The sequence below is a fragment of the Aphelocoma coerulescens genome, chromosome 19, assembly GCF_041296385.1.
Source record: "Aphelocoma coerulescens isolate FSJ_1873_10779 chromosome 19, UR_Acoe_1.0, whole genome shotgun sequence".
Lineage (NCBI taxonomy): Eukaryota > Metazoa > Chordata > Aves > Passeriformes > Corvidae > Aphelocoma > Aphelocoma coerulescens.
Window position 1 is genome coordinate 2,717,896 of NC_091032.1, and position 13,811 is coordinate 2,731,706.

The 13,811-nt window shown below is 40.3% G+C and overlaps 1 long non-coding RNA gene across 1 annotated transcript; it reads left to right on the forward strand.

Annotated features, from left to right (window-relative positions):
- Positions 1-8,523: 8,523 nt before the first annotated feature.
- On the forward strand, positions 8,524-11,748 carry LOC138120669 (uncharacterized). The gene is made up of 3 exons (XR_011155930.1): positions 8,524-8,701; positions 10,434-10,614; positions 11,035-11,748. It is a non-coding gene; the product is annotated as an uncharacterized lncRNA (long non-coding RNA).
- The last annotated feature ends 2,063 nt before the right edge of the window (positions 11,749-13,811 follow it).

Below are 13,811 nucleotides of genomic sequence, written 5' to 3' on the forward strand. Positions count from 1 at the left end.
AGGCAGTTGGGAAAGGCTCTACCTTCCTAATACCTCAGCCAATGCAGAAAGGAAGAGGGCAATACACGGTAGGGAGTTTAGGATGGAAAGAGGCTGCATCCTCCAAAAACTCGAGAGAGACCCCACGGGGGAACTGGCTTAGTGGACTCTCTCCCTTTATTCAAATAAAGTTGCAGGACTCCTGTCTCCTGCAACAGTGGACACTGGCTTTTCACAGAATTATTTTCCACACATAGGGTATGCAACATGCTGCAAAATTCAGCAATGCTAACTCATGTGGTGTGACAAAGAAGTAGATGTATTTGGGATTTATTTTCCAAACTTCTTTTTTTAAGTCCCACTCTCCTGGTAAAGTTGATTTTTTTTTTTTTTTCCTGTATGTATTTTAAACAACCACTCTCATTTACCTCAGGTTGAAACCTCTCTTACTGTGACTGGCAGAACAGCTTGCCAGGAAGTGTCTTAAAACAGAGCAAGAGGCTCTTATTTCTCATAAAACAGAAATAGAGGCTTCACAGAATGACTCCAGAACCAAACTCTCTGAAGGGGCAGCTGGAACACGCCTGACAGAGAATGAGCCCCAAGCCCCAGCCCTCAGCATGCATCTTCCAAAACCAAGGCAGCCAGCTGTCCCAAGGCACTTCTGACACAGCTGTAAGCACACTGGCCTGTCCAAAAGATTTTCTGACTTTAGAAACACTAACAACACCCTGGAGCTCGGTCTCCCTCACACACCATTTTAGTAAGAGCACAGCTCTCACCCACCAGAGTGACATAAACTCCCAGCACTGGCATTCATGAGGTAATTCAGTGAGAAACCACAGCAAACACATGTTCTCTGTCACATAACCACCTCGGTGGGGCACATGGGCACTACAAGCCCGGTTTGGGCAGTGTGGGGCCGAGCTGGGCCGGGATTGCGGAACGGCGGTGCTGGACACCTCAGCCTCATCCCTTGGCCCAGTCAGTCTCCTGCCTGGGGCAGGCCCGGCCTCTGCTGAAGGACTCGCTTCCTCCTCTACCAACAACGTAAAGCACCGAATCCTGAAATTGTGTGCTTGGCACTGTCAGGAAGCTCGTGAAAGAGGTGGGCTGTGTTGTCTGTGTATAGTGGAGGGTGCAGCAGTTGGAATGGCAGAGCTTCTCTGCTTCAGCAGGTGACTCGGCTGTTAGTGAATCCCAAGCTCGAAAATCATTCTTAGTTCAAGATGATGCTAGCTTATATAGATAAACGTATTGATTTTTTTTCAAGTGCTGTGGTTGGCTTTTTGTTTATAAACTATTAAATAATCATGCCCCAATCACCTGATAATGTTTGTTTGGGAGGGAAAAGGTATCGGGCTGTTATTGTTAGTCAGGAGTTTGCAAACATTCAGGGATTAAAGTCCCACTCTGGTAAGGAGCTGAGCTCCCTGCTTGTGGCACAAGTGTTCTGGTCCTGTATCAAAGGGCACATGGATAAAGGCTAATTTGTGGTAGTTTCAGGCCAAATTAATCTAGCCCAGAGGACTTTAAATTTTCTTCTAGTAATATTATTCAATTAAATAGCTCAGGCATTTTCAAATATGAAAAGCTCGGTTGATACTGCTTAGATGCAAATAAGGAGGACATTAACTGGGGCTCATGCTATTACTGGTTTTCCTCTCTAGCTTTGTTACTTGAAATCCAGATATGTATAAAATTGTCAGATTGGGTTGTTTTTGTTGTTTGGGTTTTTTTTTTTAAATCCAGTATTATAGGCAGTGGATGACACCAATTAATGCTGTTGTTTCTAGTGCAACAGTTTTTCCTTACAGGACTGCTGGTGCAGTTCATAAGTTGTACAGCAAGAGCTCATCTCAGGCCTAGAGCTAGCAGAGAAACCACTCAGCACCAACTAGACTGGGTTTCCTGAGGCTAAAAGCTGAAGGTGCTTTGTCCCTTTCATGGTGGCCAGTATTGCATCAGTTGTGCACAGAAGTAGTACTGAATAGTGGGGATATTTTTCTGGTGTTTTCCCATGGTAAAGTACTAGGTAGAGCAGAACAGCCTGGCACAAAAAGTTACTCTAGATCTCCAGTGTGATTTTTTTATGTGTAATTTTTTGATCTTCTTGTGCCAATATCTGATATAATTCTATGGGGACAACATGCCTATCTATTTCTGTAATCCTTATTGCTATTTCCACAGTCCTGGAAAAGACTTTTTTCATTTTATCATCATATCACCAGTCAATAAACTTATTTTTCTGCTATAAAATGCAAAATTAAAGTTAAAATAAATAGTCAGTTTATACTTGCAGACACCACCAAAAAATTGCTTGTGTAGTATTTCAGTTAATTTAGGAACACTCACATAATAGGGAAGAAGGTGCTGTGCAAATCACCTCTTTCTTCAGCTGAGAATTCTACTCCTACGCTACCTCTCCAATGTGCTGGATTTTTCCATGCCTACCATGACTCCCCATAGTCTCTAGGCAGAAAATGGTGAACTGTGAATGACTTTCCATGCATTTAGAGATGCTGGCAAGTCTGAGTAATGATCACTTCCATTCTGAAAATAGCTGCAACAGCAAATGTATTATGTTGCTAAAGATTTTCCTGACTAATAATTCCTTTGCATTTCCTCTATGTATGGCAGAGTGATACTGTCATTTGTATAGTATAAAATGTTCTAGACTTTGATTGCCCAGCAAAGATATAAAGCAGGGTTAATTTTTATTTTCTACATATGGAATGTGTGTATTTAAACTACAGAATTTAAAAGATGGTCTGGGGATTTCATATTAAAATAATATAATATAAAATATAATAATAACAACTATAATATAATGTAATGTAATGTAATGTAATGTAATATAATATAATATAATATAATATAATATAATTAATATAATTAATATAATTAATATAATTCATATCATATCATATCATATCATATCATATCATATAATAATAAATTTCAGTGGGGAAGCATCATAAATCAGTGCTGCTTGCATTGTTTGGCAACTTTCTAATTTGTCCTAAAGCAAGCACTAGTAACTATTCTGGTAAAGCTCAGTGAAAATATATTTTTCAAGCTGGGAGAAGGCCCCATATCAGGAGGAGGCAGTGCCCAGTGTTTGTCTCCCTGATTAGCTGTCTCTAAACCAGTCAAACTGTGCAGCACTTTCATAAAGGCTCTTAGGAAAGGCCCATGCCTTATTTCCTTGACCCAGGAGTGGGGTGTTTCATCCCATTTTCAGGCATGCTTTAGAAAGAAGTTTCATAGTCCTTATTAGCGCAACACACTGTTCAACATACATGAGAATAATTCTCCCATTAAGAAAAATGGTAAAGGTTTTTTTAATTTAGAATTAAACCTAGAAAAATGTAATGCATAAGGAAATATAGAATGTATACAGCTTTTAATGGTAAAGCTTGTTCTTTTACATCAGTTGAGAAAACTGTTTATCTCTTCCAATAAATTCTGCTAAATAAAATTGTCAGCATTATTCACCTACTCAGGAATAATTCACCTTTCTCCTGTGAATGTACTATGACCTACTGAGATGACCTTTCATGAGCTAAGACACTATGTCTTTGGTGCTGCCTAGGTAATCTTCATGGGTATAAGAACAGCTGTCATTGTCTTAACTGTTAGACTGAAACTCCTATCCCTAAAGCCAGACATCTGAATGTTGTAAATTTTTTTTGCTGTCTCAATACAAAATGTTTGTTAGTCACTTCAGCATAATAAACCTTTAAAAATATTTCTAAGCCCCCACTCAGTGTCATTTCCAGGGAACATTAATTCACTGCACTGCTTTGATGTTTTCTTTTTTTTCTTATCAATTAGCAAAGCATTCTAGGTCCTTGCCTCCACAGACATAGAGTGGAAGTCAAGAAGCTTTAAAGTTGCCTCCTTTATTAAAAGAGTTTTGCATTACATTATTTTGTTTTCAAAGCGCAAGGGATACTTGTGTAAAGTTGTCATGAGTCATGTTTTGTCATCCTTAGGCAGACCAGGGCTTCTCTGTGAATAGTGCTGGTGACACCAATGACAAAAGTGAAATGCTGATTACCTGGGTTATCAGTATGGGAATCTGACCTCAGGAATTCATGTGCTACTCTTCATACATGTGAAGTAGTAAAACTTTAGTTCTTCTTTGCATGCATTATGTAGCCATAGAAAATTGAAAGGCGCATATATCAAGCCATGTATAGACTAGGAAAGAGCTTGCTGGGTCATCTGCTCTGTCGTCATCTTCCAGAGAAGAATCATTGCTCTTTTAATCAGAAAACATGGAACATGATCCAGGCTCTGCAAGTATCTTCTGCAGTCTGAAGGTAGGCAGCTACCAGAGACAAATCTCCTGAGATGTTTATGGCATTTCTAGTTAAGAATTCTGTCTGTTTTGCCTCAGTTTACTGTCAAATAAACTATGGCAATCACTTTGTGTTTCTTAAGATAGAAGTATCTTGTGCTATTCTGAGGCAAAGCTGTAAATCCTCTGGCAAGCAGTAGTCACCTGCTGGCTGACTCAGTGAAGTAGGAACAAGGAGACTGTTACCAGTATGGGTGGAGGGGTTGCAGTCTGGACATCTTACACTGACCTTCAGCTTGGGTGGCCTGTCCAGTCTGCCTCACTCTATTAGCGTGTGGGAGTTATGCATTGCAGGATTCTGCATGTGTTTATCCCTGAATGTTACTCCCTGAAGGGAGTACATTACTGAAGCTGCATGCATGACGTTTGCTAATAATGCTCCTTCTGCTGGTGGTGCAGTCAGTGACTCAAAAGGGATTGTGTTTGTTGACAGAGAGCACATCTGGCTGCCATATAGCCGTGCACTCCAGAGGTCTAATTCTGTCCAGATTTATTCCCCATCGGGGTCGTGGCTGTAAGTCTTCCAGATGTACCACATGTTGATAAAAATAATTCTTTTATCAGTGACTAAATTTGGACAGAACTTTGTCTTCTGTATGTGCCTCTAGATTTAATTTTAGTGATATATTTGAATTTAGGAGGCTGGTTATAAGCACTCAGCCTGTGCCTAGACCTATAAGATCAGTGTTTCTTGACCAGAATACACAACTATTGGAATAAGGCTCTCCAAGTCCCTTGCTGTTGGCATTTTAGGAGTTCTCCTTCTGTTTTCTTTTCTCTTAAGGAATTTTCCCCCCTACGTGTTGCTAGGAGACAATAACAACTGGATACTTAAGAGAGACAAAAGACCTGGCCACAGCTCGGGGGAGGGGTCCAGCTGGCTACTCTCTTTTACCTGGGGTTTTCTCCTTTAGGACAGAGATGCCTCGAGATTTGGACTGGGAAAAAAGAGATTGGGTGAAGCCCCTAGCTCTCTTGTTCTCTTGGGGTTCAGAGGGGAGAGAGGCTGCGGTCGCTGCAGCAGAACCACGCAGGGTTCTGCCTTCTGCTGCCTTCCTTCTACCGTGAGTGGAGCCCTGCTCGCTGGAGCGGCCATTGCATCGGGACCCTATTTAACACCCTACCTCATTAAAAGAGGGACTCTTTCACCATCTGCTGAGGTGCCTCAGGGGAAAACCCCAGGATCCCCAGCCCGCCTTTCCCTGCCCCGCCGGGATCCGGGCCACCGCTGCCCCACCCCCGCCACTTCTTTGCTCCTGCTCTGAGTCTTCGCTACACTGGAGCTCCACACCCCCTGCCTGCCCAGACATCCTGGGGTTCCCGGTGCAGCTCCGGAGTTTGATGCACCTTGTCTACCACCTGGGATTTTGTGCTCCTCCCTGCTGTTCCAGCCTGCTGTTCCCGAGGGTCCGGCCGGACACCGGGATCGGCTGCCCAGGGCTTTGTGAAGCCTTTGTCCCATCCCTTCCCGGATCCCAGGGCTCCGGTGCCGCTGCTCCCCGAGCTCGCTCCGGAGCGCCCCCTGCAGGCGCGGGGGAACCATCGCACCTGCCCTGCTCACCGGGAGCCGCCAGCGCCCCTGCCGGCTGCGAGCGGAACTGCACCCGAGGGGAAAGGGCCCGACAGCCGAGAAGGCTGGGACTGGGTTTGGGATTGTTTGCTGTTCCTGCCACAGTTATTGCTGTTTGTTTGACTGGTTATATATATATATATCAGTAAAGAACTGTTATTCCTATTTCTCATATCTTTGCCTGAAAGCCGCTTCATTTCAAAATTATAGTAATTTGGAGGGAAGGGGGCTACATTTTCCATTCCAGGGAGGGTCCTGCCTTTTTTAGCAGACACCTGTCTTTCAAACTAAGACACTTCTTTTATTTAAATTAGTGGGTTTTTTCTTTAAAACATTCAGTTTCTTGGATAGAACAGTTGATACATATGTGAGCATATATGTGAATGTCTCTATAAAGAAGAATAATAACAATAAGCTTTTGGCCACCTTCATGCTTTTTCCCAGTGTTGAATGCCAGGATTGCATAGTGTCACAGCAAGAACAGAACCAGAGTTTGGAACTTTATCTCTTTTGTAGATAGGGGTTTTTTAAAGGTTTTCTAGTATCTGTTCTTGTTTTTAGGAGTGATGCTACCCATTTTAGACTTTCTTGTGCATATGATAGAGAGTAGCAGCATAAACGATACTTCAAAAAAAAAGTCACAGGTTGATAGCTCTTGTAAGCATTTGCAAAATCCCTTTTTCCACCTTTAGATGGCTCAGATAGGTAGGGATGGTTCTAGTACTAAATTTTTAATTAATTATATATTCAATCTGGGTCATCATTAATTCTAATTTTATTTTTTATAACAAATTGTTTCTTCTTTTTATGGATGCTTCTCCAAGACAAAGAAGGAAATGTATCTAGCACATATTTGAACAATTAAAGTTGCATATCTATTTTTTACCATATTATGGTTGATTTCTGTCTACTTCCCTAATCTATTTAGCATATTTATTAGGAATAAGCTTTTGTTACATTTTGCTCTTAGTGTATGAATTCAGCTTCCATCCCACCACTTCCTGATAGGCCAGGAAATGTGATGGTAGGTGGAAATGTGATGGACTTTTTCTAGGACAATGAGAGTGCTTTCAGCTAGGTGCAGAAAATGTACTGGCTGTTGAATTTAGAAAAAATATTTTGGTAAATGTATTCTACTTGCTTATATTGTTTTCATGTTGTATTTTGATAGAATTCCTATTTATCCCTTTGGTACTCATGGGGTGCTTTGTGCAGTAGCTGTACAGTCAGGTAGCTTGTAGGCTCACTGCTCTTCTGTGTGTGTCCTGAATGTAAAAGGGATTTGATGGAACTGATCTAGTAAGCATGATCCAAAGGAATGAGAATAAAACTTGGTGTCATATAATTCTGAGTTTATATTTAGATGATGACAATGATTAAGTTTCTTACTCCTTTTCTGCCTGTAAAATTATATTTTCATTTATACCTTTCTAACAAAAGGTATTATTTGCTTAAGTACTACACTGAACGTGACAGCTGCTAATATGGATGTTGCATCATTAATTCTTTAATTGTAGCTTTCTTTAGAATTTAATAGGGATCTCAAATTTTATAAATCACCTTTTTATTTCTTTTGGGGAATATTCCAGTAAGTCTGCAATGTTTGCTTTCTGTTTCTTATTTTGTTTTTGTAAAATGTCATCAATTTACAAGCGTTTTGTCACTAATTTCTCTGCTGTAATTTCCTTATGCTGAACAGATTCATTCTTCAAATACCAGGCTCATTAAGCTCATGAAGTAGTTTAAAATACATAGTTAACTACTTTGAAAGTAATAAACACACACTGGAAGATTCAGAGCTTTTTCTTTTACCTATTCACTTTTTTCAGTGGCACTTTTCTCCCTTTGCTGTTTTTCTCCCTTTAACCATCTTTCTGAAGCTGTGTAGGGAGGAAGACAATAGTGATGTGCTTTATCAACTGATGAGTAAGTACCTAAATGCATCAAAGATCTTTCTCCTCGGTTCAGTAAGTTCTAAGGGTACAAGCTAGAGATGAGGGGCCAGATGGCTGTTCAAAATTATGAAGACAGTGGGTCTAAATTTTCGTTCTGCTACTTGGAATTCATTTGTTTTAACTGCCCTGACCTCACTGGAGCTAAATGTGTATGAGTAGTGTAATGCAGTGGAGAATCTGGTCTACACAAATGCAGAAGAAATCTAAATGATGCTTAATTAAATGATAGCTGTGGGCTTTCCCAGTAAGTGTATGTAATATGGGGTAGTACTACTCATTTAAACTCAGATAATTAGAAATCTAACCTATCTTGTTTATTTGCAGGATCATAATTCTGGTCGTAGTGACTAGAAACTCTTTATATGGATACTGTGCTGAGTTTATTTCAGCTGCCACCATTTCAAGTTCTGCCTTTGCTTCTCCCCAACCCAGTCTGATTCCTGCCCATGCACTTCACTTGAAAATTTTTTAACAATGTATCCTCTGATATAAGCCGTGGTGCATTTTACAGTAGACATACTTGTGGGTTCCAGAAAGGATGGATACTTCTAGGTTTGAGATTAATATCTCCTTAAGAAATAGGACTCTTTCCTGCAGGTACCTATTGTGATAGGCCACAGCTGTCTCTTCAAAGACAGAAGAGGCTAAAGGGGCTCCTGCTCTGTTCTGACCTGCTTGTTTCCTGCTAGTGGTTAATAGTTTCATAGATCTGAGGACTGCTTCATAGTATCAAAGTTAATCAGAGAAGTAGTTAAAAAGCTTAATTTTTCACATCTTCATTCGACTTAATGAAAAGTGCAGCCCATCCTGATATTTACTTGCTGATAAAAGGTATGTGCTTTTTTGCAAAATGGCAGTTAAGTATGCTTATGATTATCTACGTATTTGTATTACTTATTCTCTCCTCCTGAAATAATACAGACAAATATACCTAAAAAACCTGGTTTGTAACGAATTTGGTTGGTTCCACTCATACTGTTCAAATGAATGTTTGGGCTCAAATGAGTGTGCTAGCTCTCATGGATGCTGTTTTGATCTGATGATTTAAATCTGTAGACAGCAGTGAACTGTGCTGCTTTCTTATGGGTCAAACTGACTACCAAATTCTGGTTGCAGGATACTTTCTGTCATTTTTAATGGCCAAAAAGACTACTCTACTTAGAGAAGGTGCATGCTCTGTGTAATGCATTTTTTTGTTATGGTGCGGATTCTGTAACACGATGTATAAACCAGAAGGCCCGTGGGAAAGAAATATCTATGGACCAATTCTTGATAGATGTTCCAGAGATGTTTATTTCTCCAGCTGCATGGCTGAGGATCTGCTGAGGAACTGTTCAATCACAGGACCAGAGGGTCCTTGCCCTGCGCAGGGGAACACAAAACAACCACTGGGGAACGAGGCTGACCAGGGGCAGGGAAACCTCGTGTCTCCCCCACAGGGCCCCTCTCCCAGGGCTACACGGCAGGGGGGAGGGACCCTGATATTTTTTGCCTGGGAATAATATGTTTTCAAGTACCTTGGGTAATGAAAGTGACAGGTTGCTTTCAGCTAAGGCATTTGGTAGGGGCTCATCTGCTCAGGGCAGTGCAGAAAGTGGTTTATTTTCTGCACAGATAACTAGAAAGGGAAATTGGCTGGATGTACTGCAGCACGGATCTTTGTTTCCCTGCATAGAGCAAAGGTAAGTTTCCTGGCCTCTGCTGTGCCCAAATAAGCTGACAAACCTGATGAATGGAAAAGCCTCCTATCTCAGAGTCACAAAAAGCACAAAGGTGAACCTGGCAAATATTTTGTTCTGAATGCCCTAGAAATATCAGCTGTGGGCTAAGAGCAGCTGAGTAAATGGCTCACCCTTCAGAGTGCACCCTTCTGACTGAATGCCAGGACTGGAGCCATGGATCTCTCGGTCAGATAGGTTACCTTTCCTTGGGAAAGGGATGTCAGTGATGGGATGTATTTGTGATACTTTGAGTTTGCATCTGCTTTTTGAGGAGGAATACCACGCATGTCTGGCTTTGGCACTGTTCTCATATAAAGAATTCATCAACAGTGATTCTCCTCAAAGTAACTATACTTTCTAAAAAAGCAGCCTTGCTTGGTGTTACTGCCAGCATTTGTGTTCTCAGGAGCACCTCTGGCTTGTGAAGAAGCAGTAGTTTGGTGGGTATAAATTAATGGGAGAGGAACTTGGAGCTGCAAATGCATTCCCCCACTTGCTCCACAGGATACTCCAACAAGAAGCAGGAGGAGAGAGAAGCTTGTAATGAAGAATCACAGTTATGGCTGATCATCAAAGATACCCATAACACCCCAAGGTTAAATACCTCTGTGTGTGCAGTGTTATAGGTCATATTTGTTATTCTCTTCCAGACAGAGTAGGGGAAGGAAATACAACAATAATTCCTGGGCTGTACTATATGTTTGGGGCTGTAACCTGGTGTAACTCAGGAATTTTTTCAACCTGAAAGCTAAAGCAGATGGGGGAAGTTGGCCAATTTAATGCCACCATTAAAAATAAGAAATTAATAGCCGAATTGAAGACCTTCATACCTTTTATTTCAGGGTCAGTGTCTGGTAAAGCAGTCCAAGGCCTTGAAAGAAGACCTGAAAGATGGAGCTTTACATGAGTTTTGCAATGACTGTGGAAGAGAGGAAAGATGACAGACTGTGCACACTTGGCTCTGAGGCTCACATCTCTGTGTGAAGGAGAACTGTAGTCATGAAAATGGGGTATTACATCCAGGTAATATGTTGTATAGAATATCTTGCCTTCCTGTTTCTTAAGTCTTATCTTCTGAACATGTGAGATATCCTTAAAAATATGTAGTCACCTTAGTGTTCCCTTTATGGCTTTATATCCTTTTTCCTATCTTGAGTTTGTTATATTCCACTTAAATGTTTCCCTGTTAACCACTCACTGAAGTGTAGACTGCATTGTCCTGTGTTTCACTTCCTTTCCCCAACTTTCTGCCTGTTGCGCCTGCATTGTTACTCCAAGCAATTATGATTGCGTGAGATATAACTCAAAGTGTGGAAGTGGGAGAATTAAACTGGGAGTTGGAATTCTACTTTGTGTTTCTGGCTATGCTGCTATCTGACAGACTTCAGTGTAATCATTCAACTGGTAAGAATACTGAAACAAGGATATGTAATCTCTCTGCAGACTCTGTAAAGGAGGTGATTATTTTGTAGTTGTTCAGCTTTGTTCTAACAAACTGGAGAAGACTGAAAGTCAGTTCATTTGGACTGATTAGAACTTGCAGGTGGGAAAGATCAAGCTGTTCTCTGAGAGGGACAGAGACACCTTTTTGACCCTCATTTCAGCTGCATTTGGCAAGAGAAGCTGGCTGATAACACAGGTGCCCAAGAGCATGCCTCTGTCTAAATGAGGATCTTCCACTCAGAGAGATTGTCTTCATCCAGTAAACTAAAACCCACCATCCACAACCCAGAGTATGGGAGTAGATAGCCTCATTTTGTTGATAACAATAACTTGTATTTAATTGTATTTAATTGCAATGTACTGTTCCAGGGAAACCGTATGTCGTCAAAAAAACTGGGGAAAGGGAGTTTGTTCTGCCAATAGGTCAGGCATTTTTTCTTCATTCCTCCTTGTGATCTATTCTATGTGTTCTCTATTCATGCCTATTAATCATTATAGGCAGTCTTTAATTATAGGGAAATTGTCCTTACTGCATCGCAAATGAATTTGTCTTCTAAAGTGTGTCCTAGCATAAAATAAAAATTCTATGAGCAAAATTTTAAAGCTCTGTTTCTGTTAGAAGCCATCCTCACTACCTGGCAAATTCTCACATTTTTCAAGCAAGTAACCTTCAAAGGAAAGACAAAACATTTTCCTAACACTGTAAAACAAAGAACTGAATGGCCAAATGCCTTTTTTTCTTTTTGATTGGAGGAGAAAAGAGCCAAATATATATTTTATATATATATATTAAAAATATATTTGTTAAAATAATAAATAAAATTTCTAATATATAAAATAAAATGTATTTCATAACTATATTGTACTTTGGCTAAGTTCCCTTGACACTGACTGTGTGTCTGTACAGAGGGTCTGTAAGTGGAGGCATGCAAGAAGGGGGCTCATGACTCTTAGTGCCACTGCTGTGCTTTGGTTGCTATGCAGCAGCTGGCTGTGGTCATTTAAACTGTTGTCAGCCTGGTGCAGTTCTCCCACCTATGGACAAAAGTTCCTGTGTTGAGCAGTGTAGGAAGTTCAAGTTGTACGTGCATGCATTGTGTATGTTTGAGTTGGAAAATTACATCTGAATCACTCTGAAGGAAATAACTTGTTTGGGCTGTAGCAATGTCAGCAAACAATGGGTAGGTAACGTTCTTTAATATAAGGCCTGCTATTTACACATGTGTGTAGTGGTGTGGGGGTTTTGGGGAGTGTTACTTACAATGTTATGGATACTCTGAGTTCCTATTCCATAGAAATCCTTTTCCATGAGCTGATAACGATATTAAAACTCAGAGGTGGTTTTCAAAGCTTGGGATGTTTACTTCAGGTGTTTCCTGCATAAACTGAAGGAGTGTAAGCCTTAACAAATGAAATGCTTGTTCTGAAAACACAAATATGTTCCAGTCTATGTTTCCCACAGTGCTATGTACAGGATGCTCTATAATGTGAAAGTAAACACAGTGATGATTTTGAATATAGATCAAAATGTATTGCCTCTCATTTTTCACTTAAAAACTGTCATAGTTCAATATGCAAGTTTTTTGTGAAGAAGTGGAAGAAAAAATGTCTTATCAGTATGTCTCAATTTTAAAATTCAGAAATAAGGAAAAAGAATGAAAAGAGGTTGTTTATATTCTATATTCTTTATTTTAAATATCAGGTGCTTTTTAAAAAATTACTTCTGAATCAAAACCAGCTAGATATAAAAACAAAAAGAGCTGGGGAGTAGGTTGGCAGGAAACCAAATAACTCTCTGAGTTAGCTTTAAATTTGTTATTCTGCTTTCAGTGATATCCAAAAAGCACTGAACTGAAACCTAGTTATTGTCTCATGTTTAAGCTCCATGCAACATATGGGTGATTTGTACTTTAAACAGGTCTGTTCCTTTGTACTTTGGACACTAACATATACTTAAAGAAATCACTGGGGAGACCTTGCTTTACCAGGTCAACAGTGTCAGATCCCTTTCTTGTGTTTTCCTTTGCACTGGGGAACTGAATATAGGCAAAGCTAAAGGATTTTGTTCGTCTTCTGGTGATACCCAACAGCATGGCTGTATTACCTTCCTGTGCATGATTCTACAGCATTTTGTTGTCCTATACCAACTTCTCAAAATAATTCTAGTTTACAAGTATAATGTGATATTTCCTAGATTACCAAGGAGCACAGTGTATGGACATAAATGCATAACCTCTTTTCAAAAATTAATTCTCTCTCTGCATTTTTCCTGACCAACTGCTTGTTAAAGCATAGAGTGGCATTTGCATGTGAGGCTTTCTCTCCTCCAAGATACTCAGGGCAGTTCCAAATGGTTAAGTTGCATGATAACATACATCTTTAAGGGAGTGTGTGTATATGTGTGCATATATATATAAATATATAAATAAAATTAAAGCGGGAGAGAAAGTGCTGGGGTTTTTTGGCCATGACATGAGCAAGGTATTAACTGTTCCCTGTGGTGTCTGTGTGCATCCTCCCACTTTGCACTGCACTTGTTTTACATCTGGTCAAGGGGTAGAAGACAGAGCTCTACACCTTCTTCCCCATTCATTGAGTCTGAATGTAACCCTGAGACTCCACTCACCAGTAATTTTCCTTCAGTTAAAGCCACTAAAATGGTTTACCTGGCCAAATGTGTGGCTATGGTGCTGCCATCAAAATGCTGGTAAATAAGCAGTCACAATAACTTGCAGTGATGTTTTGCCCAACTGACAGCTGATATGACAGTCTGATGC